The sequence below is a fragment of the Equus przewalskii genome, chromosome 21 (genome assembly GCF_037783145.1).
Source record: "Equus przewalskii isolate Varuska chromosome 21, EquPr2, whole genome shotgun sequence".
NCBI classification, from domain to species: domain Eukaryota; kingdom Metazoa; phylum Chordata; class Mammalia; order Perissodactyla; family Equidae; genus Equus; species Equus przewalskii.
The window spans coordinates 30449145-30476806 of NC_091851.1; the positions used below are offsets into that span (position 1 = coordinate 30449145).

Sequence of the window (27662 nt, forward strand, 5' to 3'; positions counted from 1 at the left end):
CACAAATGAGACGCATTTCATGCTGAGTCAATTTAATCAATACATTCTTGCTTTGGAAACTCGGGGTGTTTGGAGAGAGCAAAGCCGTGAGACACAGTAAAGCAGCTTTAAATTCTAATGAGCTTCTCTGTGCTAATTAGTGACTTTGCTAATTGGAAGCTTTCTTTGTTAGAAAACACGCCCTTGCCTTGGAGTGACGCAGAATGCCAGCTTTTCCTTTCCCAGACGTACCTCTCCGTCTTTTGGTAAGCCAGAAAGCGAAGTACTTTGTTCCTCTCACCCTGATAGAACTAACAGAATTTTTTTCTAATTTAAGTGACTAGCATTGCATTTTGCCTTGTAAAAACTAGAGTGCAAGAGATCAATGTCTCCTAAATTCCACCTGTCACCATCCCGGCAGGAAACGGGTCAGGGAGAGCTCTGGAGGGTAAACACGAGTCGCTCAGCCGCTTCTGGAAGAGACACAACGGGATGCCCCTCCGGCCCCCTCCCATTTCACGGTGAGATCTGGTAATTTGCAAATTGAATAGCCATCGTTATTTTCCGAAGAGCCAGCAGGGTCTCCACTCCTCGCTAGGAGAATGTGACCCAATCATTTGTCTCGGCAACGCACGGATTCTAGAGCACTTGAGAATTCTTAGCCATAAAGCTGATGACTAACACAGGAATGGTTGGAAAGAAAAATCTTTTTAATCTGGGAAGGAGAGGGAAGGACGAAGGCAAGAAGGAAAAGATCCATAGAGCTCATGAGTGTGGTTATCAGCCCAAATCAGAGCTTTTCGAGAATCGGAATTAGAACTTGGATGTGTGGGTGGAATTTCTCTCCCTCTCACTTTTCTGCCTTTCTCCGTAGCATCTGTCTGGGTCCTCTGTCATCATCTCCATCTCTGCTCTCCTGTCCTTTCTGAGCACTTGATGAAGACACCCTGCCTGGAAATAATTGCCTTCAGACCCCTGAGTCCCACTTAAAGATCTTTGGGACTGATCGAGATAAACCTCATCAGGCTTTTGTTTCCACTCAGAGTGTCCTCATCATTTATTAGACGAATTAAAGTATCAATTTCTGTTTAAACATTAACAGGGTGATGCCAAATATTAGTCAGTTCCTAATAATTTTGAGGGATTAAAAAGATAATAAAAGTAATAGTCCATTACATTACCTACTTCAGCAAGATTGTAATGAACGTAATAAATTCTGGATCAGGGTTATAACAACTTCCATCTATTTAAAATGAATTTGTAGGGTTACTTTCATTAACTATGTATATGGGGGAAATGATCTGACATATTACTTTAAAAGAGCTGTAAAACCGATTAGGAGAAAATATGCTTTCCAGACAGGGATGCCGGCCACTGGGGACGACTGCATCCATGGGGACAGGGGACCAAGCTGCCCAGACAGCCTGATTGCGTCCTTCTCTCCCTGCTCGCTTGCTACTCTGAAGAAATGACGACAGAATCAGCGCCAGTGAACGACGGCAAAGGAACCTTTCTTTTTTTAACTTTCTCCTTTTTTTTTTCCTCCCCAGGTATAGTCCCACTAATGAACCAGGGCTCGTTCTGGGAAGTTCTGGAGGAAATAAGCCCTAGGCCTGCGGCCCAACCTGGCCTTTGGGGCCCCAGGGGAAGGCTGCCGTATTAAGGGGGCCCATGCCCTCATCGCTGCAGGAGACAAGGGAGCGAGCACTTGGCTGCGCCACAGAAATTACTGCTGTACCTCGAATGCCCGCTTCATTTATCAATTTCATAGCAGAAAAACCCATATGACTGCCTTGTTCACTCGCACGCTAAATCTAGTCACAGAAAGCTCCTCACCGCCAGTCAAGTGTGTTATGCGCGGGCTTAGAGAAAGTAACTTGAAATACCACTAATGATTTATACTTAATTGAACCTCTAAGTGATTAAAGTGGCAGTAATGAATGAATAACACCCTCCTCGTTCCCTCACCCACTCGGCCCAGCGACTCCGGGCAGAGCGGGCCTCGCCTTGGGAAGTCAGCTACAAAGGCCGGCGTGAACCATTCTCTCAGCTTCCCCCAAGCCGCTCATCTGGGTCCTGGCTAAATTGCTCTCGCTTGCAGCAAATGACTCCATAAGCACCATATCAGACCATTGATCCTTTTTATTAGATTACCCAATTGTAAGGTTAATGCATTTGCATTTGCCAAACGGAGTGGGTCAGCCTGAATCCCACACGGGGATCCACGTTTAAACGGACACACAGCCGAGGAGAGTGGCTCTGTCAACATATTGATTTGTTGGAACAGGAACCAGCTGGATGCTGATACCCTTGCCTCAGCCCACCCCCTACCTCCAAAAGAAAGTGCAGGAGAACACACTTCCCGGGCTGTGTCTTCCTTAGCACAAACCCCCTTGACAGCCAGGAGGCCAACGCCAGCGGCCACCCACAATACTTCTGTTTCTGGAAGAAAGAAGGGCCCTGCAAAGGTTTCGGTCACCTCAGACACAGACAAAGGTGGGCCATTCACCTTGGACCAGGAACCTGGCTGCTTTCTCTAAATGAGGGAGAGCCAGGACTTGTGACAAGGACACAAGCTTCAGAAGCCAAAAATTCTTCTTTTCTGAACATCATAGAGTCAGACTGGGGCAGCCATTTCTCCCTAGGTTTCTACACCTGACGTGAACTTATTCTTGGATTTTTGAAATGCATTAACCAAATGCCATTTAAGTGATCCACCTTCATAAGAATTTTCTAGTAAGTAAATTTACCAGCTGGAAAAACATAAATTGTTGATCTAACGTCAGTTCTACGTTGGAGAATATAGCTGTGGTTTGGGGGTATTAGAAGTTAACCCAGAGAAATCACCCCCAAAAAACCATGTTCTTTTATAGATGGGGAAACTGAGGCCCAGAGAGAAAATGAAACTTACCTGATGGCCCCTGGTGAGTTCATGGAAAAGCTCCCCTTTCTTCTGCCTTCTAAATCTGCCTCCTATAAGAAGGCAGTACTTCCACAAGAGATGGCTTTGAGGCTGTGGCAGGAAAGAAATAGTCTTTTTATACAAATGTCCTAAGACAAGAGCCATATTTCATATTCAGCTGCATAAACTAGGTCTTTGTCTGCATCGTCCTATGGAGTAAGATTCACTGTAAGTACCGCTTACAGAATGGGTTTGTTCAGCCTCTTGCCTCCGAGGACGAGGAAGCAGGTTTCATCATTGCAATTCAGTTCTCTTTTTCTACTGTTCATGTTCCAAAGCGGCCAGGAGGCTGGGGAGCAGCCCGTGATGTGAAGTCAGAAATTGAGGGTTCAAGTCCCAACCCAGTCACTTAGGGGCCATGTTATCTTTCCGACCTCAGCTTCCCAGTTTGTAATAATCCTTCCCCCACCAGATTGTCTTGGGATTAAATGGGATAAGTGTGAAAATGACCAGCACAGATGTGGCCCATACTCACGTAAGGCTCCTCGTCTGTGAGTTCCCTCACTCCCGGTTTCACAGGAGAAGGGTGATCCCTGGGCCTTACAAGCAATAACTGATGGACGACAGGTAGCTGGGACAGCCCACACCAGTAAAGGGGGCCCCTTGCCCACCCAGCTCTCTCCTGCTCTGTAAGAGGGGCCCAGAACTGCCCAGCCTCTCACCTCCCTCCCCTGCTGGAGGCTGAGCCTTCTTTGACCATCCACTCAGATCCCACCTGAGTCTCGGAGGGAACTCAGAGGTGTGAGGACAGGGATAAGCTTATTGTTAAAACGACAATCTTATTCACTAACATTTTTAGAGCACTCTGTCATTTATCAAGGGCTTTTTACCTGCATTTAACCTCATCTAATCCTCTCAAGAATTCTGTGAGGTTCAAATGGTTGTTCCCCCTTTACAGAAGCAGAAACTGGGACTTGCAGAGGCCAAGTAACTGTCCAATGTGACGCAGCTGGAAAGGGGAGAGCTGGAGCTCAAGCCCAAGCCGGTCAGACTCCAGGACCTGCGTTCTGTCACTCTGCCCCACTCCCAGGACTTGAAGTATCTTTGGGCGGGGAACAAACCAGAGTTCTGCAGAGACTCTGGCTTCTCCTTCCCTTCCTCGTCTTCTATTCCATTAAGCCAACAGCCTCAGGAGCAGGCAAGGGATAGGAAGGCGTTGGTCCAGAGCGAAAAGAGAGCTTCAGATGCGAAGGGGAAAGAAAATCACTGAGTGAGCAACAGTTGACCTTGGTGAGTTATTGAGAAAGTGCCGAGGTGGCAAGGTGAGGTGGTGACAGGGCCTGGGGGCCCACAGGAAGAATGCTTATCTGATTGGGAGTGTGATGTGGGCAGATGCCACCTGGAGATAGTCAAGGCTGGTCTATCTGGGAAACAGGACAAAGAGAGGCCCAGCTGGAATGGGCTATTTGTCCAGAAAGTTCCCAGGGTTAGAGATTGGTACCCAACAAACTTTGGGCCTGAGTAGGCCAAATTCCCAGTCCCCATAGGCCAGACAGTCTCTGTTCTAGGGAGGATACACAGAGCATCAGGGGTAGCGGAGGTAGATGACCTGGAAAAAGCGGCCTGTACAGACACGAACGGAATCTTCGTCTCTAAGCGGGTCTGTGTTTGTCTGTGGGGGTGTGCACGCATGTGTGCACATGCAGGCACACGACACTCTGAGTGTCATGTGTGGTACAGTGTCTCTGCGTGTAGTTGTGTCTCCAGGAAAAGATGAGGGTGGTGGCCGTGTGTATTAGTGACTGTGACTGGGCACGTTGGTGTCCAGGTGATTGTACATCTGTGGACACGTAAAGAGGTGATCACTCCGTGAGAGGCTAAATGGCCACAGCTCAGCCGAGGAGAGGGACGGTGAGGAAACAGTTGGCCCTCTCAGAAAGAATGTGACCACTCAGAGGAGTGTGTGTGGGATGTGCTGGGGGACCAAGGATGGAGGGTCTGCTCTGTCTCGAAGAGGCAGGGAGGGTTGCCTGGAGGAGGGGGCATTTGCTAAATGGGACCTACTTCCTGAGTCTCTGATAGGTCCATCCTGAACCAGAATTTGTGGAAACTTCTATTACCAACCAGAGTCACGTTTGATCTGTCATCCCAGAGCAGACAGTACAACAGGCTAAAGCAGTTAAACAGGCCTCCCTGGAAACACAAACGTGGGCTTCCCACCAGGTCCTGTGTGCATGTGAGGAGACAGGAGGAACTGGGGCAGGCCCCTGGCCTCCTTGGACTCCCAGACTTGAGACTTTTGAGTATTTCCTGGTGGGTGTTTCCCAGCCTGGGCTGACCTGGCTTTTCATGGACAACACGGCAAACAGAACCCTGCCCAGAACTGGGACCTGGCCTGGATGTTGGGGTGTCTGAATCCCACTTCTAGAGCCACTTCTCATGGCTACATGATTTGAGACAGGCCCTTTCAGCAACGTGAGCCTCAGTTTCCTCATCTGCCAAGTTGGGCTGTTTATTCCTTCCATACCTGAGTTACGCACTTGGAGACTGGAGTCCCGACCCTTGGTAGCTGTGTGACCTTGAGCAAATCACCAGGCCCTCTGAGGTTCGGATTGCGCATCTATAAAATAGGGATAATAACAGCAAATGAGATAAAGTAGAGAAAAGCACTTCAAAATTCTTTTTTTAAATAGCATTTGAGAGAAGTCACCTGTGAGATGGAAAAGCTCAGCTGGACTCTCAGTTCTCAGGCCCATCTGCTTCCCCCGGCTGGGCGTTTCTCAGAGGATCTGGGACTCTAGGTGTTGCCTTCAGGAGATGAGGAGACTCAGAGAGGGGGCTCCAGGACCCCAAGGACAGGAAGGCCCAGGGATGGAGTCTGCCGGCCAGAAGGCGCTGGCCCGTGGCTCCCTGGAGCTGCGCGGCAATGATTCAGGAAAAGGCTGACAAGGATATTAGCAGTGTGGGTTTTTTTCTAATCCCGAGCCCAGAGAAAATGCACGGTCAGGAATAAAGGCGCCCAAGAGAGCAAGGAGAAAGAGAAATAATCAGAATTAGCCAGCAGGCGGGCAGCGGGAGCAGGGCAACCCAGCCCCGCAGACGGCCCGGAGCCCTGCGGGTCCTTCGGCTCGGGAGGCCTTCAGGGAGTGCGCAAGCCTGGCCAGGGGCACAAGGGGTGCTGGCTGCCCCAGCCAGGACCTGGGCCGACTAGAGCCCAGAGAGCAGGCACAGTGGAAGACAAAGAAGCCGTCAGCAGGTGAGTCCAGCATCCCCTGGAGGCTGCCATGCGCCCCTTTGGGCCCCTCCAGCCACAAGGCGCTAGAAAGGGTCCTGGCAAAAGGTTTGAGTTCTCTGCTCCCCATTGTTCACGGGGCTCTGGGTGTGGACATTGGGGTTGAAGGGCCGCCAAGAGTCCGCTCAGATACTGCAGGAAGACTGCAGTCGCCTCTGCAGGCAGGAGGCCTTCATGCATCCCCTCCTCAAGGCTGAAATGAGACCAGGATGACAGACAGAGACCACAGCCCAAGAAAAAATCACTGGGGCACTTTCCCTGGCAGGTGGAATGGATATATCAAGGTATTCCAGGAGGTGGTCCCCACACCTGCTTTAAGAGCAGAAAGGAACGGGTTTTGATGAGCTGGGAGAGAAAAATCCACTTACTTGGGCAATTGAACTGACATCCTTCCTAACTGAAACCTGCTTTTCACAAATCGTCTTAGACTATCACTTTGCTTAAGAAAAAACCCTGTCCTGAACGTGTGTGTGTGTGTGTTGGAGGAGGGGGTAAAATTAGTGGCTTAGCCCCTGATTCCACTCCAGATTCCAGATTAATGGAGTATAAATTAACAACAAACGTGTGCAATGTCCTGGAAGTCAGATGCTTCTCCACACTCCCTCACTGTCCTCCGGCAAAATGCTTCCTGTCCCTGAGCTGCTTTTCTACAAATGTGATGTGGGGGAACGGGGACTGCTGTCTGCAAGTCACCCTTGCCGTGGTGGGAACCCATTCGGCCTGGCCTTTATGCAATGAAGGGCCTCCAGTTGAAGATACAGACAGTGTCTCTGTTAATAACACCATTTTATGGAATTAAATTTGGCGTCTGTTAAAAGTATTCATTAGTTGAATGTAACATTTACTGCCCCACAATTTTGGTAATACCATTTTGGTCTTTTTTCCCCAAATATTTTAATACACCTGCAGCCTCAATAAATAGAAGGATCGGGACCTCCGTCGCCTTCTGATCCCTCAGCCCCATTCCTAGTGCCTATATTGTAGATTTCCTTTGCTCTCCAGTTTCTATAAATTAAGTTCCCTTCTACCAATTCAGGTAAATTAAGATCCCATAGTTCGGAGGAAGCATAGAGGGAGAAGAGGGTGTGTTTCCCTGGAGCATTGCTGATTGTCCAAACCTCTCTGTGAAAAGCTCTAAATTACACTTACTGACGGGGAGCCCGGCAGACGTTTCCAAGACCCACCGCAAGCTCTCTGCCATACTGTCTCCCATCAGAGCTGCACTGCCTCGGGGTCAGTAACTAAGCAAGTGCTCTCCTGCTTTCGTACTCCTCTCTGGGGGTCCAGGTCAATGCAGGAATCATTTGAACCTCTCCCCTTCCCAGGCCACTCTCTATGGCTCACCTATGTGAACATCAAACCCAAAGGACAGCCCTCCAAATTTAATTTATTTCTCCCTAAACAAGTCCTTTTATCATAAAGCAATAAATTTGTCTTAGTGCTAGCAATTTGTTGCGGGTGACATAACATTGCAAATTGATTAATCGCTACTGTATGCGGCAAAATGAGAAAAGCAAGGAATTATTATGAATAGCGTCCGTCTTTTACGGGAGCGATTCATTATTCAAAAGTGCTCGCCGGTGCTTACATGTGCCCTCGGCACAGATTACATCCATTTGCAGACTTCCCACATCATGCTTACACAAATCAACAAACGTGCATTTATTAAGACATAGAATGAAAGCTATTTAAAAGTGAAAAATGGCCTTTTGCATTACTTTTCTTCAAGGAAGGCAAATCTGGGTGGGATGTTCCTAGGCAGCAGCCCCACGGTTGTCATGTGAGCGTCTCCAGGTTCTGTGCACACTGGCTCATGCAGGCACTACCAAATCTGCCTGCTCTGCTGTCGGCAGCCCCAGGATCAGAAACACTCCCCCAGGGGTTCTGGAAGCCTGGCTCTGGCTTAGAAGACGAGCAATCGGCCGTCACTGCCTGCTGGGCAAGCATAGCAGACGGGAGTGCTCTGTTCTCTGAAAACGAGCCTCCTTACCATCCCCTGGGAAGCAGAAGGAAACAAATATTAATTGACACCTACTCTGTACCAGACACTATCCTGAATGCTTTATTTGCATTTAATAAGACAAGTCCGTCTATTTCCCTGAACTTCAGAGGGTTGTTGTAAAGACCAGCTGGAATAATGCATGCATGCAAAGCGCGTAGTGAGTGCTCCATACATGTTAACTGTTACTGCTATTATTATGTCATTAAATCATTTTCAATGTCAGCATTATTATCGCCATTTTACAGAGGGAGAAGTTGAGGCTTCGAAAGGTTGCAAGATTTACCAAATCACACAGTGAGTGAGCGAGCAGCACTGAACTTCAATTTAGGATCTGGCTCCAAAAATTCATGCTGTTTTTCACTAAACCACCCCCACAGCTCTCTCTCCTCGACAGTCAATATAGGGTGTAGCTGCTTCATCTAATCCAGTGGAAGAGGCCACACACCATCCACAGTGCAGCCGCCCACTCTGTGCTTCGAGGGGCCAGATGGGACATTGGAGAGGGTACGAAGATTTCATGATCTCCCCCTAGCTGTCCCCACCTCATAGAGCCCCGTCTGTCTCTATCTCTGGTCCCCTCCTTCTCCTTGCACTTGTCCCATTTTTCAAGGCCTCCTCCCAAAGGAAGCTCATTGTCTGTCCCACTGAACGCTCACGGGCAGCTCACACCTCCAGTATTGATTACTCCTGCTGAACTCATGCTTTGTTTAAAAATAGACCGGGATCTCAACTTTCGTATTCTAATTAGATTTTAAAGCAACCTTTATAAAATGAGGAAGGCTTCGTTATTTCGCTGTTGCTTACAGTGCCATTATCCCCTCCCCGGCCAGGCTAAAGGCCCTTCTACCCATCAGATGAGCGTAGTTACTCATCCTCTTCTGAGAAAACTGCACCAAACTACAGACTTGTCTCCAGGTGCCCAGAAGCCAGGGATGTTTGGGTTATAAGCCCAGGCATGTGGCTCGGGCTGAGAGCCGGCTCCTGTGAGTACAGCACACAAAATAGTCTTTCTCAAACGGCGTTGCTCAAACCACTTGCACTGATTACCCCCGGCCTTGTAAAATATGCAAATTCTGGGCCTGCCACTGAGCTACTGTAGAATCATCTGGGGGCGTGGCCTGGCAGTCTGAATGCTTGATAAACTCCCTGTATGATTTCTCTTGCACACTAAAATTTGTGAACTGTTGTCCCAAATACTTCTCAAAGTCCCTGCCCAGTTTTGATCAGACTGTCATTGATTACTGCAAATTCTGGTTGACTCACTGACATCCTTCACTTTATGAAGGAGAGACACAATCTAAGAAGGTAGTCACTATCTTGAGGCCCAGCTGGCTCCTTTCTTGTCAGCTGCCCCCCAGCCCCAGGTCCCTCAGGGCGTCCCTGGGCTCCCAGCAGGATCAGCGTACCCAGGCTGAGCTAGGCCATGGGTCACTTGCTGGATACTGCACAAAGCTGCTTAGTCTGGGGGCAAGCAGAAACCAGACTTCCAGACAGGGTGGAAGCGGGAAGGGCATCTCTATGTGATCCTGGGTTCTGTTTACAATGGTCAGAGCCCCAATGTTATCAGGTACCTGTGTCCCTGGCTGTTCTTATCACGGCCTGTCATTATTTCATGTGAGTTTAGCAGTCCTCAGACGTGAGTATGCATCAGAATCACCGTGAGGACTTGCTAAAACACGGACGCTGGGCCTTCTGACTCAGAGAGTCTGGGGTAGGGCTTGAGAATTTGCATTTCTACCAAGTTCCCAGGTAATACTGCTGATCCAGAGACCAGATTTTGAGTCTCTAGCCTCTAAGTTCCATGTTATCTCCATAGCATCCGGTACATAGTAGGTATGCAATTTGTGTTTGCCAAATGAATGAATGAGTAAATGATTGAGTAAATTATATGAACTGCCTTCTTGAGCCCTCTAACCAAGGCTCCTCACTCCACGACACTTTCTCTGTGGCTATCCGACATCTGCCAGTCATCTGTAAGAGCACCCAGGGGGATTATGTGTCCTGGGACCAGGCTGAGAGCTTCCAACTGCAAGGCAGGGTTTGTGGCTTCCCCCTACCCGACCCTCTCTAGAAACAGGCCTGACTCTCCTGGGAGGTCCGAAGCCATGCAGGAACGAGTCAGCCCATTCTGGCCTTGATGAGACCAATGGTGATGCTTCCACCTCGAAACACTGGTGCCTCACTTCTGAGCTGGGTGACCTCAGGCTTGGCCTTCAGACTCCAGAGAGCCCCAGTGTCCTCACTGGTGCAGTTGGCCACTGATCATTATCTCCAGGTAAATATGAGGATCCAAGGGGGCTGTGCATGGAAATGGGCCAACAGCGTCTGACAGGTTTGGGGGCTTGGTTGACGTCTGTTCCCTCCTTCTTTCTCCACAATCTCCAACCCCTGTGAAATGAGTCCCAGAGAGGTTTCCGGAGTAATGAATTCCCTCATTTCAGCTAAACCACCCGTGATCCTGGTTTTGTGGAGACGTACGATGGAACGTGATAAATTATTGTCTTAAGCAGAAGCTTCATTCAAATATCCATTTCCCTGTCAAGTTAATTTTGTTTTGATCCATTTTCTATCGGGTTTTGACTGGGAGTGAAGACAGTACATAAACAGAAGAACATCGTGTCTTTGGCCTGCTCTCTGAGTAATGGGCAGCTGATGGCACGGGACAAAGAAGACCTGGGGACTGTGATGGACCAGAGCCACGCTCCCCAGTCAGGATGGGTTTGTGACATAGCACTGAGGGTTAATTCCAGGCAGTTCATATCTGTCTGCAGGGCATGACAGCACCAGGCAAACGGCTGCTTCCTCCAGCCAGGGGCGTATTTCCTGGGAACACCCAAGAAAGTAGCCTTGTATCCAGTCTCTAGTTACGCCAGGAACCAAGGTCTCCAATGCATTATCTCACTTCCTTCTTCACCCCTAAAGACTTCAGGGTGTATTTCCTAAGAACAAGGACACTCTCTTACACAACCGCAGTACAATGGCCAAGATCAGGAAATTAACATGGACACAATCCTGTTATCTAGTTCATGGGCCATATTCACATTTGCTACTTCTCCCACTGATGCTCTTTGTAGCCATTTATTATCTTATTTCAGGGGCTGGTTCAGGGTCACATATGCATCTACTTGTCGTGTCTCCTCAGACTCCTTCCATTTAGAACAGTTCACCTCTCTTTGTCTTTTGTGACCTCGAAATTTTTTGAAGAGCTCAGACCAGTTATTCTGCCGAAAGTCCCTCAGTTTGTTGCCTGACTAGGTTCAAGTTATGAATTTTGGCTGAAATAACACAGAAGGGATGTGTCCTTCTCCGTGCGTCGTATCTGTCCCATTATGGAGGATGTGGATCTCAATCACTTGGTTAATATGGTGCCTTCAGTTTCCCCACTGTAAAGATATGATATTCCCCTTGTTATCCTTAAGTAGTTTGTGGAAAGATACTTTGAGATATGTAAATATCCCTGCACTCACTCGTTTTAGTCTCAATTGAGGATTCTTGCCTGAATCGATTATTACTGTGGTAGCAAATGGTGATTTTTCTAAACCCATCATGTCTTCTCCATTTCCCAGTCGCATTCTACTGTAAGAATACCATAGGAAGAGCTTTGCCGAGGACGTCTATTTATGTATTCATTTATTTCTGACTGTGTGGACTCAGAGGTCCTTCTTCCACCCAATGTGTTATAATTCATTGCTATCATTATCTGATGCTTGAATTGTATGATCCTCATGACAATTGGGTAACATGATCAGAGACATCCAGATCCTCACCTTAGGTCTTACAGCTACATCTGTAGGGCTCTGCATCCTAACTCCCATCCCCAGGCTCTGTCCCTGGAAACACTGTTGTCCCTGCAGCCCTTTATTGGCTCAGTGTCCTTGCTGGGGAGACAGGAGTCCACACATGGCTTCACCAAGCCCTGATTTTCCAACTTCCTTTCCAAGCCGCATGTGAATGGGCCTGTGGGTAGAAGGAAGCCTGACTTCCCCAGCACTCTCATCCTCTGTCCCAGGCAGCTCAGCCTGGAAGCAAGGAGGGCTGTAACCCAACCTGTGAAATGGGTCAATTTACTGGGATGTCTATTGACATGATGTTCCCAGGATCTGGTGGCACAGACTAGTCTTTAAATCAGCGAGCCTGGCTGCACAACCTTGGTCACTCCTGTGGTCATCACTCAACAAATATTTGCTCATCATCTACTTTGTGCCAGGCTCTGGGCCAGCCTGGAGTTCCAGCAACGAGCAAGTTAGACAAGCTTCCTGTTTCATGGAGGTCATATTCGAGTGGAGTGGATATCAATCAAATCATCCCCCAAATAAATATCCAGTGACACAGAGATGAAGCCTATTGTGGAAAGGATCATTACGTTGTAAACATCTCGAACAGAGGAATTTGACCTTGTTTAGGGCATCAGAGAGAAGCAGTCAAGTTAAGAATCAATAATTTATAACATCTTTGTCTGAGACCACTACTCAAAGCAGAGAGGAGGAAGCAGAGAGGTTAAGTAACTTATGCAGGGTTGCACAGTGGTGGAATCCAAACTCAAATCCAGATCCCTTCTCTCCCCAGCCCATGTTGATGCAACTGTTCCACCAAAGTAGCTCCCTCAGCATCTCCAGTGATTCTGGGCAAAGAGCCTGTGTCATCTGTTCAACGTAACACACCTTGTTCCCATTGTGACATTGAAGGGCCCTGCGAAGTAATAGCAAAGAGGAAATGACTTTCAGATAGGCCCAAACGTTCTCTAAATCAGTTCGTTCATTTGTTTAAAGGACTAAAGCAAGGAAAATTGCACAAGCCTGAGTATTAAAATAAGAGGCATAGATTCACACCTATCCCTTGACGTCAGAGATCTATAATTGTGTACCAGGCTGTGAGCTAAGCGAAGAAGGAGACTGAGAATCCCCCAGACGGGTCCAAGGCTAGAGCCCATGCTCTTAACCACAGCCCTGGGCCACCTCCCTGGGGACGTCCACCTATCTGTCTGTCTGTCTGAAAGGGTGCAGGTGAGGCCTCAGCCCTCGGAGCAGCCAGGCAAATCCCAGGAGGGAGGGAGGATGCGCACGCCTGCCCCCACTGCTCGAGCGGGGACAGCTCAGCTTGTGCCCGCACTGTGCTCACGCCCCCACGGACACCCCCAGCCTCCAGGTCTCCTCTGGCTGGCCTTGGCCGGTCCTGGCATGATACCTGATCCCCATGGAAGCTGACACCTCAGCATGAGAGGGATCAGGACAGACACAGCTGCCGCCACCAGAGCCTCAGCCGACTTCAGGGAGAGACTCTGAGGACACTGGCCTGTGAGCGACCCCCCAGCTCCCTCTTCCAGCTCCACACCCAGAAAGATGTGTGTATAAATTCTCGAGTATAGCAATAATGACAGGAAAAGAAAAATTTCGACTTATCTGACTTGGCTAAGTTTATGCAGCTGGGAAACTGGGCTCAAAATCCAAGTCAGGGGGGCTGGCCCCGTGGCCGAGTGGTTAAGTTCGTGCGCTCCGCTGCAGGCGGCCCAGTGTTTCGTTGGTTCGAATCCTGGGCGTGGACATGGCGCTGCTCATCAAGTCACGCTGGGGCAGCATCCCACATGCCACAACTAGAAGGACCCACAACGAAGAATATACAACTATGTAGCAGGGGGCTTTGGGGAGAAAAAGGAAAATATAAAATCTTTAAAAAAAAAAAATCCAAGTCAGGGGCCGGCCCCATAGCATAGTGGTTAAGTACGGCATCCCTCACTTCAGCAGCCTGGGTTCATGGGTTCAGATCCCAGGCTCAGACCTTCACCACTCACCAAGCCATATTGTGGCAGCAAACCACGTACAAAATAGAGGAAGATTGGCTTCTATTTTTAAGCGGACATTAACTCAGGGCAAATCTTCCTGATGAAAAAAAAAAAAAAAATCCAGGTCATCTATCTTCGGAGTTTGTACATTTAAACCTCTTCTTCAGTAAACTGCCTCCCTATACAATAGGCATAATATACTCACATCCAGTACCTGGAATATAGTAGTTTCCCCATCATATTTGTTTAATACCAGGGCGCGAACATGCGTACGTCTGTGTTTGCGTGTGAGTGAAAGTGCTTGTGCGTGTGAGTGTACAATGCAGGATGGCGGATAACGCAGACGCCTCGAGTCCCGAAGCTGCTGCAGAAGATTCAGTAAGATCTGGAAGGAGGATGCATGCTACTTCCAACAGCTCAGCTCCTGTTTCATCTCCTGCTTTTTCCTCTAGGGACAGGGGAGAACATAAATACTGTTCAAATCAGTTTAGGACGGGGAGGCGATGGCCCAAAACCCAGCCCAGGCATGGCATGGCTGGGTTGTTCTCCTACAGCACGCTCCTTGATGAAACTGAAACACCAGACTTTGGACTAAAGATCTGCTTCATCTCCTGACCCTACCACCTACTTGGGTTTAATTGATCCTGGGCAAGTCACTTTGCTCCTCTGAGCTGCTGATGTCTTACCTGGCAATGGAGATGCTCATATTTACCCCACAACATTGTTACAAAAGACTGAATATAAGGGCAGTTCCCAGCGCAGGGTCTGCTGCATAGCGGGCATACAGCATGTGTCAGGTCCCTTCTTTCTCCTTGCAGAAAGCATCACAGAGGTCTTCCTAGAATTCTTCTCAAGGCAAGAAGGAGGATGGTTCTCAACCTCAGCTGGGCTTTGGAGTTCCTGAAGCCTGGGCCCCTCCCCGCAAGGCTCTGATTCAATTGGCCTGAGGGGCAGCCTGGGAATCGGGGCTCCTAAACGCTGCCCAGGTGATCTTAGGGGGCAACCAAGGTTGAGAACCTCTCATCCATAGGGTCTCCCTGCCATTCACTGAGCCCCTCCTGGGGCCAGCCTGCTTTGCAGCCACTCTGCCTGTAGTCTGCTTTGTCAACCGAAGAGGACGAAGGAAAAGCTCATTTCACCCGAGGCTAAAATCCTCTCCCTTGAATTGGAGTCTGGATTTCCAAATCAAAACTCAGGACTCTTAACCTGACAATTTTTTTTTTAATTTATGACTATATTGATGTGAAAGGTCTTTTAAGATATAAACATGATGTCTTAGAAATACATTTAGCAAACAGAATTTGCTAAAAAATAAATAAATAAGAAGAAGACATTAGACTAAATAATAAGTAGTATCTGCCATGTTCCAGCCACTTTACCTCTGACATTCTCTCAATAATCATTGCTCACAACAGCCTCTGTGCTGTGGCGAGCCTGTAGGGATGGCTATGCAGGACATGGGGAACTTCCCATCTCCCAGGCTTGAACTTCTGGCCCTTTGCACCTAGGCCTCTCCACAGACTTCTGAGTCATTTTGGAATTTGCGTGTAAAATCAAAGCTTCCTACATAATTGAAATTATGGACAATTGACCATGAAATGGAAGTGGCCATGACCAATGAGGTGTTGGGTTGGGGGAGGCTGCTGTGCTCAGAAATGGGACCTCTAGAGCCCCAGGGCTGGTACTCTGGCTCTGGGAGAAAGTCCTCCTGGAATCCTTGTTGCTTCCCAGCTCATCCACCAGCCATACCTTGGTCCCTCTCTCTGGTAAGAAGCAGTTTGGCGTAGCTCCAAGGCAAGACATTGTGTTATGATCTTTCCTCTCTTGGTTGAGAATACTTCGAGGGGAGGGAAGTTGGAGCAGGAAGACCCATATGGAAATATCTTCTCTCTCAGGCCATGCCTTGGCAAGCCAAAGACCTTATGAGCCAGATTGGGGTGTGGGATGCCTAGAAGGAGGGAGTAGGAATGATGCTAGAAAGGCAGACACACCTCAATTGCAGATAAAATGTTCTAAATTTGAGGAGGCAGTGGGGAGCCATCAACCGTACTGGAAGAGGAGTCATACATGTAACCTGTGTTTTACAAAGATTGTTCTGCAAAGAGAACTTGACAGGGAGTAAATGGAGGCAAGGAGTCCAGTCAGCGAGCTTCAACAACAGCCCAGCAAAGACATCACGTTGATACGGACAACGGCTGTGGAGAGAAGGGGAACAGATGGTGGGAGACTTAGAGCATGACTAGCTGGGACACAGAAAGGGGGAAAGAACAGTGCTATGCACTAAATATGCCGGCACTGGGAGGAGACACTGCTATCCCCATCTTGTTGAAGGGGAAACTGAGGCTCAGAGAGGTTATGTGTCTTGCTAACAAATGATAGAACCAGGAGTTAAATGCAGGTCCATCTGCATTCCAGAAACGTTAATGAATAGATAAGTAAAATATTAAGATGAGAGCAGGGACGATATTTTACTCTGGTCAGACCACACTCAGGGTATTGCATTCAATGCTAGACCCTACGCTTTACAGAGAGATTTTGTTTGGCTAATGGACTATATACAGAGAACAGTGATGGGGGTGGTCAAGAGGCTGAAAACAATGTTATATAAGATGAAAGTTATCGAGATGTATAGGCTGGAGAAGAGCAGAACTGGATCACTTGTGATGCTGTTCAAATATCCTGCGTCCTCCTGGAGCCCAGGCAGTGAGTAGGAGCAAACCTCTGCATAAGTCAGCAAGGACCAGAGTGGGCCTGTTATAGACTTAGGTCCTTATCTTGAAGGCAATGGGAAACGATTGACAGTATTAAGCAGTCAATAACATGTTTTCAATTTTAAAAGATCATTCTGGAGATAAATCAAGACTATCTTCTTCAATAGGTTTTATAGTTCTTTCATATATATCCCAGTACATAATTCAATGAGTTTATTAGTTAAGATTTTCTGTTATTGTTGCTATCAGAATAAAATCTTTTTGTCCGTTATATTTACTAACGGGTGTTGTTGGAATTTTGGATAGATTTTTTTGTGCACTTATTCAGTATCCAATCACTTTAATGAGCCCTTTTTTTTTTTTTTTAAAGATTGGCATCTGAGCTAACGACTGTTGCCAATCTTCTTTTTTTACTGTTTTTTCTCCCCAAATCCCCCCAGTATATAGTTGTATATTTTTTCAGTTGTCGGTTCTTCTAGTTGCGGCATGTGGGACGCTGCCTCAACATGGCCTGATGAGTGGTGCCATGTCCTCACCCAGGATCCAAATCAGTGAAACCGTGGGCCACCAAAGAGGAGCACATGAACTTAACCACTCGGCCATGGGGCCGGCCCCTAATGACCTCTTTTTATTACTCCCAATAGATATTCTAGTTCATTCTCTTAACTTTTCTAGGATGATAAACACACCTTCTGCAAGTAATGACAACTCTCTTTCTTTTCTTTTCTTTCTTTTTCTTTTCTTGTGATGACAAAGATTGTCCCTGAGCTAACATCTGTGCCAGTCTTCCTCTACTTTGCATGTAAGACGTCACCACAGCGTGGCTTGATGAGTAGTGTAGTCCTGCGCCCAGGATCTGAACCTGTGAACCCTGGGCCACCAAAGCAGAGTGCATGAACTTAACCACTATGCCATCAGGCTGGCCTTAAGTGACGACAATTCTCTTTCAATAGTTATGATTTGCAATTTAAAAAAACTACATTGTTTCACTGCATTTACTAGATTAAATTAAATTGTCCCATTGCATTTACTAGAACTTTTAAAACAATGTTTGATATGACAATTCTTTCCACAGTGGGTTTTTTCCTCATTTTATTGCATTTACTAGAACTTATAGAACAGCAATTCTCAACCTAGATCAGTGATTCTCAAGGGGGTGATTTGTCACTCGGGTACATTTGGCAACGTCTGGAGACATTTTTGGTCATCAAGACTAAGGAGATGTTTTGGGCCTCTACTGGGTAAAGGAGCATTCTTATCTTAGTCTTGATTGCAGTGAAAATGCCTTTTGTGTTTCACCATTATGTATGGATTAACTATTATTTTAAGGCAAAAATTTTGTTGAGTAAGGAGTCGTTAAACCTGTACCAACTAATATTCTTTAAATCAAATAGATATTGTCTTACCAAATTATTTTATAATCTTCATCAAGATGATAATATTGTTTTTTACATTTGATCTCTTCTTGCATTATAATAATTGACTTCTTGGCTCCACTGACATTACTTTAGAAAATCACTGATCATTGTTCAATAAACAAATTTCTGCTGCTTCTCCCCCTGTAGCATACTATAAGGAGTCGCCCATGTGAGAAGTAGCTTAGCTTGATTACAAATTAATGCCAGTTATTCGGAGTGTCTGCCCTCGTGGCTTTCAATGGGGACTCATATATGAAGCCACTGTTTCTTCCTCTGATTTATCATGGCTAAATATGGATACCATGAGCCTCCCATTGCCCTCAGCTCCTCTGAAGGATGACTGCTAACCTCTCTGAGGTCATCTCAGGATTCTCAGTCCCAGGAAGTGAATTTTTCATATTCCACAGAGATAGACAATATCAGAGCAGACACTCTCAAACATACTCTCCAAATGTGGAAAAGATTCACCCAGTTATTTTCACATGACACAGTAACAGACAGAGAGAAACCTAATTTTTAATATAGGTTTCCTAGTATTCAGCTATCCTTGTAGTCCTGAAATAATACTTAGGTGTTCATCGTATATTATTTTCTTGGTGTTTTATATTTTTTGATGACATATTCAAAAGTAAGATTAGTCTCAAGCTTTCTGTCTTTATACAACTTTGGTATGAAATTATGCTAATTATGCTTTTATTTTTGTGCTCTGAAATAGTTGATCATGAAATTAAAAATTAGATTATAAATTTGAAAAGGTGTATCTATAAAATTGCCTGGGTTTGGTTATTGATTCAGTATTCTTAAAAATTATCTGTGATAGCAAATACTCTTTTTTTTCTCTTTTTTTGAGGAAGATTAGTCCTGAGCTAACATCTGCCGCCAATCCTCCTCTTTTTGCTGAGGAAGACTGACCCTGGGCTAACATCTGTGCCCATCTTCCTCTGTTTTATATGTGGGATCTGCCACAGCATGGCTTGACAAGTGGTGTGTGGGTCCACACCCGGGATTCGAACTGGCGAACCCGGGGCCACCACAGGGGAACATGTGAACTTAACCACTGCGCCCCCGGGCCAGGCCCTAAATACTCTTTTTCACTTCCAATGTTTTACACCCATATTTTGACCTTTTTTATTAGTTATGCAAGAGATTTTATTGACATCTATGGAACTTCCTTTGGGTTTAGTTGTCAATTTTACCATGTTGCTACTTCCTAAATCATTAGTTTCTGCTTTTGTCCTTGAATATTACTTTTCACCCTTCCCAAAATACACATTTTCCCCTAATTTCTTGAGTAGAGTGCTTCTCTGATTTTTGTATTCTGTCTTACTTTAACAGTGAATTCACGTGAGGAAATGCATTTACCTGTGAGTGCAATTTAGGCCATGTTCTGTACGTTTTCTAAATAATGTTCTCATTTCGTTCCTCCAAATATCCTACAACTGCTAGTTTAGGTTCTTTCTAACCCAAAGATTTCGGTTTCCTTTCCATTAATTAAATATTTTCCCTCTAGCCTTTTCTTTTCTTATTGTTTCCTGCTTTTATTATATTGTGTTCAGAGAATTTGATTTATCTAACATTTATTTTTGGGAAATTATTGATATTTTTCTTTCAGGGTAATATATGATCAACTTGTTTTACTAGAACTACTTCTTGAAAAGAAGCTTTCTCCCTAGAACATAGTCTCCCCTTTGGGACGTGCATCACGGAAGGGAACATAGAATTATCTAAAAGGGTACAGGAAGAAAATATTAGAACCCATATCTAATATTTATTTTTTATCTTGTCTTCTACAATCTATATTTTTGTATATGTCATATTAGCGTTGTAGAAGATTAATATTATTAAGAATATTCACATATTGGAAGTATATGCTTGAAGCTTTTAAACACAGAGGTACACATTAAAAAGGATAGAGACAATTAAAAAACACAGAGTTCAATATTTTATACAGTGGTATGTCTACACAATTTTAAACTATACTTGTATTGAAACTGTATAATACAAATATCTTACAAGTAGGATTCACGTTCAAAAAAAAGTGTGAAGGCAATTGATTATCAATGATAATAATTTTCTAAAGAGATGGAAAGGCTTTGTTTATCAGAATTCTAAGGAGAGTAGGGAAAACACTTGGATTCATAGGGGCTAGTAGTCTGGAAAGAACCCACCAAAACAGCGGGACCAGATCTATTTCCCAGGGTCGTATCAGCTGTAAGGAATATGGGCTTGTGGAAAGGAAAAGGAAAACAGCAGGTGGAGGGATGGGCAGAGCATGAGCAATGACCTACGCGATCCTTCACGTGGCACACCCAAAGTCTTCTATAGACTTACTAAATCCACAAAGACTTGGCTTAAGTGGAGTTTTTATGGAAACCTGTGTAAAGATGACAAGGACCCAGGAAAGGAAGCCAAGAGGAGCTGGAGGAGGTGAGGTTGGTAGGTTTTAGGGAGCGTCTGACAGCCCTGAGCCATAGAAGTGGGACCTGGAAAAAAATTGCCTAAATCTCCAAGGGTCAAGGGTCAAGGAAGTCCTTGATGTAATAGATATAGGCAAAAACATACAGATTGCTCAACTCATCAACATCCTGACATATTTTATCGACATGATCTGTCAAAGACCGAGGGAGGTATGCTAAATGCCTCTGCCATTAGTGTATTTCTTCACTTTCCTTTGTATTGCTAAGTGTTCACTTTGCGAATTTTAATGTTATGTTATTTGGCACAGGATTCATGACTATCATGTTTTCTTATTATGGATTGCTTCCTTGTTAAAATAAAATTATTTTAGTTTAATGCTATTTACATTGAATTCTATCATCTTTCTGTGTCATTTTGACTAAGGTTTAAATCTTCCACAAAATTTGTAGTTGACTTCTGTTGTTTACTTGCTTGCTTTAATCTAATCTAAAAGTCTTTGTATTTTGTATTAAAGTTTATTCTATTTAAAGACCAGAATTATAGGTCTTACTACATTGCCATTTTAGACTTTCTGTTCTTTGCTTTTTTTTTGCCATTAGTTATGTTTTCCATCAGCACTGTGCCTAATTTCTAAATTTTGAAAGAAAAGTTAAAATATATAAAAGCACTAGTAATAATATACAAAAACATTCCCATAAACTCTGCTCTCTTTGCTTTTTTTTTTTCTTCTGGTTAATTGAAGAATATACTTTCTTATATTCCCCTAAGTAATTGTCTTTTCTTTGTAAAAGTTGTGCCTGAACCTGTCCTTATCTGTTCATCGATGTAACGGATTCGATCATTTTTGTTGACTCCGTCTCTGGAGAGGAGTAAGCAAGCATTATTCTTAAGTTTACCCACGTTCCTTCCAAACCCAATTTCATGTTTTCATTGGTTTAATCTCTAATTTTTAGATCCAGATTATTAATGTTTAATTCTATGTTTGTTTATATGATGTCCATCTTTTCCAAGAACTGTTTTTAGATAATTGCATTGCTGAGTAACCATATTCACGGTTATTAAAATAGCATAAGAGACTCCGTTCTGTGTTTAACTGGTTTTCGTATTCACTACTCTGACTCTAGATCTTGATTTAGCCACTCCTGTGTCTCCAACTTCGGCTCATCTCATTCAAGTGGAGAATTCCTTCAAGGATTTAATTTGCTTTGATTTCGTACTTTAGGATGGGCTCACCAATGGCATACTTGCATATACACCTTTCTGTTGCCTTCATAACTGAACAACTTGGCTGAGAAAAACGTGTTTTTGCGTCATAATATTTTATGACTTTTTCCTGTCAAAATGCCATAGATGTTATTCCATTGTCTTGTTGTTTTCAGAGTTATGGCGAAGTCTGAAAGCCGTCTGGTCTTTGTCCTTTAGAGGAAATGTGTTTTCTTCTTGGATGCCTGTAGGATTCATTCATTTATGAATTCATGTATTTAACAAATATTTATTGATCACCTACTGCATGCGAAGCACTGATCTTGACAGCAGTGAATGGAACAGACAGAAATCTCTACCTTCATGGAGCTGACACTCTACTGAGGGAGACAGATGATGAAATATATAGCATTTCTGATAGTGACTCATGCTAGCGGGATGATAAAGCTGAGGAAGTGCATAACAAGTTGGACACGTGACAATTTCAGTAGTGTCATGGGGAACGCTTTAGTAGGGCGACATTCGAGTGAAAACCTGAAGGAAGTGAGGGAGCTAGTCGTGTAGCTTTCTGGTGAAGAGCATTCCAGACAGAGAGGACAGCTTCTGGAGAGACCCTGAACTGAGAGCATGCCTGGCATATCCAAGGAATAATAGGAAGGACTCTGTGACTGGACTAGAACGAGTAAGGAGGAGAGGAGAAGCTGATGAGACTAGAGTTGTAATCGAGGCCAGATCATATAGGCTGTGGTTAACCTGGTTGTGTATAAATCAGCATCTACCAAGTCGAGGTTCCAAGGAAAGTGTGCGTGGACACTGCTACTGTCCAAGAAGGAGACGTGGTAAGCAATGCTTCCCAAATTAAATTGTCTATGGAATCCCATCAAAATACTTAGGTTTTTCTTAAGGTTGAGAAAGTTTTCTTCTAGTTCACCTTCAATTGTTACTTCGTTTGTTGTTCTGATCTCTTTTAAAATTTGTTTTTATTTTAAATATTTTTGGGGGAATATTTTAAAGTATTTCATACATATGAAAGAATATACTCAATGATCTCTTCTTGAGGAAAAGCAATGATCTCTAGATTGGAGCACCATTTTCTGTCTTATATATATTTTATCTCTGCTTTTTTTCCCTTATATTTTGCTAGAGTTTTTCAAGTTTACCCAAGATTTCTGATTCCAAGTCCAATGTCTACCTCGCCTATTATTAGCTCAAATGCACAACTAAAGTAAATTTAAAATCATTTCTTTTGTGATCATATTAGTTTTTTTATGTTAGGTCTTTAATTGCAAAAATAATGGCTAATATTTATTAAAGACATCCCTCATCCCAGATATGCTGCTAAGAGCTTCAGATGCTTTATTTCATCTACAGCTCAAACCAACGTGTTATCACCGTTGAACAGATAACAACACTGAGGCATATAGAAATTAAGTGATTATTGACTCCATTTTCTCCACTGCCAATTCTGCTCTGTGCTGCCTCTAATGCTGGTGTTAGTTTTGTTTCTTTGTATTTAGTCTTTTTAGATTTTATCTTTTATTTTATTTCTAACTCTTCTCAACTTGCTTCTTTCATACCTTACATTGGTGTAGCGTTAGCTCCTTTTTCATTTCTTGTATCATAAACTGCATGTTCCTCTGAATTTTGCTGAAAAGAAATTTAGATGTGTTCTAAAATGTTCTTCAGTTTACTATAATCAGTCTTTTTCAAAAATAAGGTTTTTTTCTCTGCATTGTGAGTAATATGTTCTCTGTTTTATGGTGAAGATTTCCTCAGAGACCTCATGGGCTTCTTTTTTCCCCATTTACTCACCCTTGATTCCAAAAAAAAAAAAAAAGAAAGAAAAGCCTGTCCAGACATAAGATTTTTCTGGTAAACAAAATGAGATTTTCCTTGGTTCCTCTTTACTGTCCACCTGGCTTCTATTTGAATCCTTGGACCCAGAATATATGCCAGAGAGCTGGCTCATATGACATCCTCTAATCCTCGCTCCAACTTTCCAGTGTTTTTCAGTCTCGTATTTACTGTGAATCCGATGGTTCAAGGGAAATGAGGCCATCTCATGAACCAGCCAGCTGGCCAAGATATTATGAGAAGGTCACATAGGCCTGAAGAATCTGTGTAAGGTATAAATTCAAACTCAAACCCCTGAATCTCCATGTCTGTCCCAGGGCTCACCCTTCCCAAAGCCCAAATCACATCCCAGGATGTCCATCATCTACCCTTATGCACTTCCACCCCAGAAGCATGACAGTGCTGGTAGCTGTACTGGTGGGAGAGTGTTGCTGGGGTCGAGTGAGGGAATTGAGAACTCTGACCTCCTTAGAACACAATTCTCACAGAATGAGAATGGGGAGATTGAGGCTGCCTCCCATCTTTTCCCCATATGGCCTCACTTTCTTCTTCAAGACTCTGTCGGAGTTTTGGTTGGTAGAAATTATGTACACATCACTGATTAATATTCCAGCGTTCTGGTGCTATTAAACATGGCAACATTTGTGTGTTTTCATAAGCATTTCAATGGATAGGTGGGGAATGTGAAACAAGTAAACAGAAACAGAGAAGCAAGCTCAGTGTGGGGGATGGGCAGCTCTCGGCCTGGGCCTCCCCCAGATTTCTGGCCCTGCCTGCCCCTCAAGTCAACCCTGAGTAGAGCAAGAAGTCTCTTATCCCTATCAGTGAGGGAAACTGGAGTTAGCAGCAGAATATACTGGTTGAGAGTGTGGACTCTGGAACCAAGCTGCCTGGGTTCGAATCCCAGCTCCACCACTTAGTAAATGAATGACACCAGTAAGTTACTAAAAAAAAGAAATTCTGTACTTCAACTTTCCCACCTGTATAATGGAAGTAATGATAAAACATCTCTCTCATAGGGTTATTGTGAGGAGTAAGTGATGTAATATTTGCAAAGCACAACAGCACCCCGCACACAACCAAATGCTAGGTACGTGTTTGACAAATGGATTGATGGATTGAAGGTGACCAGCAGTGGTAACCCACGAGCCCCTTCTGGGTGTCCATCCTGATGGGCTGCTTCCTTGATTTCCTTTGCCCAGATTGGAGCTCTGCTTAGGGTGCCCATTTTGCCCAGCCCTGACCCCTGGCCAGGCTCTGTCCCTGAGGTTTGAGCCAACTCCTTACCCCCAGGATGCCTAGAATGCTTCATGTGCAGACTTTAATGAAAATACCACAGCCAAGTGCCGAGGGCTTCACATGTGCAGGCCTTCAGGACTTGACCTGCATAAATCATATGATCGTCACAACAGCCCAGTGAGGTTGGTGCCATTATTATCCCCCTTGTACAGATGAAGCAACAGAGGCCTAGAGTTTTCACGGCTATCCAGCAGAGGAGCTGGGATGCCAACCAGAAAAGCCTGACAGGCGGAGCCACCTCTCTGTTTGAAGAGGAGAGAGACTTTGAGAGTTCAGAGGCAGGCCCCTCCTTTACTCAGAAAGTTCCAGAGCAACTTAAAAGGCCCCAAACCCAGGACAGATCTGGTGCTTTATGCATATTTGCTAAAAGTTTGTTGAGTGAAAGTGTTGCCTTAGACCAGTGATTCTCAACTGGGGGTGATTTGGCCCCCCAGGGGACTTTCGGCAATATCCAGAGACATTTTTATTTTCACAGCTGGTGGGGGCCGTGCTACTGGCATCTAGTGGGTAGAGAACAGGGATGCAGCTAAACATCCTTCAATGCAGAAGGACAGCCCCACTACAGAGAATTATCTGGCCCCACGTGTCAACAGTGCCGAGACTGAGATACACAAATCTTTGGAATTAACTAGATGTATTCACCTTCCCTTTACATCTCTGACAAGACACAGGAGACTAGACCCTACCCCCCACCCTCAAATGCCATGATCCCCAGAAGGACTCTATGCCTTGTAATTTACCTCTCTAAATAAGGCTCCCTCTGGCCTCTCATCCCCCAGTTTGCTTCATCTCATTGTTCCATATTTGGGGGACAATTCCAGAACTGCGCTCAGAAGACAAGTGATTGTGAATTTTGGGGAGGGGTGAGGGAGAATCTTGTCGTTTGAGAAAAATGAGCCACTGAATAAAAAACTCAGCCGGCAAGCCACACAGAACTGACAGAGGATAAAGCCTAGAATATTTTCGATTTCAGAGGTTGCCCAGAGAAGTGACTCGCTCCTCCTTCCAATCAAGAGCTTCTGTTTTGCATTTAAATGACCAGGGGGCTGCTGGGGAGAAGCCTTGGCTGGGCGAGTCCTCAGCAAGGAGGGAAGTTGGCGCCCCTCTGAAGTGGCTGCGTTAATGTCATGTCATTACACCGTATTCCTGCACAGGTTAATATAATTGGGTGACTATGTGTGAGCAATGATCCATGCCGTGTTACAGCTCTGAAACAAATGACATTTAACCAGCCGGTCTGTAAGGCTCCTTGTTATCTACATGGTGAGCAATTGGAACGGAGAAGCAGACCTCTGGACGAGCAACTGATGAATTAGTTGTTGGGTTTCCTCGACAGCCTGGATTTATAAGAGCACAATTCGAACATAATTTATTAGATCTATAAACAGACAGATCCGATGTTTTTACTGAGATTACATCTTGTCACCCTCAGATATTGTGGCATTGACAGCCCTGTTATAATTTAATTTTATTATTCTGATAAGGTGTCATTTCCAGGGCCCTTTCTTGATTTTTTTTTTCCCCCGAAAAGATATTTTCATTTTTAGCTGGAAAGGAGTCAGGAACTTTCCTGGTGGCTGATATCTGGTGGCCACCCAAATAGTTCTTCCAGGACAGGACTGTGAGAGTCACAAGGGCAGGAACAGAAGTTCGAGCACAGATTTGTGTCTGGCCCCTGGCTGGGGGCTGCGGTAGCAAGAGGGCTCAGCAGGGGTCTGTGGAACGGACCTGGGTCTGTTTGAGGAGCTCGTGAGGCCAGAGAATGACCCCTTTCCCTGGAGCTTCTCACCTTTGCAAGCTGCCTGCCCCTCCCCAGGCCCACCTATTAGCCCAGGACAAGGGCAATTCCACCCCAGGTTCCATCACCACTCACCTGAGACAGAGGCTGGCACCTCTCACCACCTGGCCCAGAGCTATTCCAAGCCCACTCCCCATCCCTGATGGCCATGTAAAAGGACAGGGGTGCATGCTCACTCTCAAAGCCCCTTCTAGCAAAACAGTCACAACCCTGAGTAACCAACACCTACCACTAAAGAGACCGTGGCTGTCCCAAGGGCTGCCGGGGGGAAGAGATCCGAGAGTCGTGTGTCTGGCATAAGACGGTGGGAAAACCCCCACATGGAGGCAATCAGATGGGGGTTTTATGTCCCTCGGATTAGCTGTGACCTTGGACATTCCACACCTTTATGAGCCATTGTCCCAGCTGAACCACAGGAGTAACGGGATCTGCCTCCTAAGTCCCAGTGAGAATAAAATGAGATGATGAACGCAGAGCGGTGTTTTAGGAGTTAAGGCGCTGCGCAAATGAAAGGGGCATTTATTTAAAAGAACATCTCTAAGCTTTGGGTTCTATTCATCTGGAAGGGATATATATTTTTATTATTGGTATTATTTTATAATAATAGTCTACATTCAGCTTTAAATTTTAGCAGGTGCTTATATATGATGTAATGTAACGTGAGCTTGTTTTAATCCTCCTAATAAACACGTCGGGGTGGGTGACTATTTTCCCCATTTTATGGATGAAGAAACTGGGGCTCATAGAGGTCATAGAGGTTACCCGGAGTGACTCAACTAGTTACAGGATTCTAACTCAGAACTGAGCAGCCCCACATCCATGACTTTGCACTTGTGATCAAATCAGGGCTTTCTCTGCCCTGAAAGCTGCTGATTCAGGATTCGAAGGGAGCAGAGCGTGGCTCTGAGGACAATCAGAATGAGTTTGCCACCAGCTCCCTGCTCTCCACAGTTCACCAAAGCTTGCTCATTGAAGAGAGGATTTGGGTCGATTCATGCAAAGTTTTG

At 45.2% G+C, this 27662-nt stretch overlaps 1 long non-coding RNA gene across 2 annotated transcripts; it reads left to right on the forward strand.

Annotated features, from left to right (window-relative positions):
* The first annotated feature begins 625 nt into the window (after nt 1-625).
* Nucleotides 626-6993, forward strand: LOC139078227 (uncharacterized). 2 transcript variants are annotated; one of them, XR_011531102.1, is made up of 5 exons: nt 626-807; nt 1530-2715; nt 2853-2903; nt 3840-4171; nt 6701-6993. It is a non-coding gene; the product is annotated as an uncharacterized lncRNA (long non-coding RNA). The 2 variants fall into 2 exon arrangements; XR_011531101.1 differs by lacking the exon at nt 2853-2903.
* Nucleotides 6994-27662: the final 20669 nt, after the last annotated feature.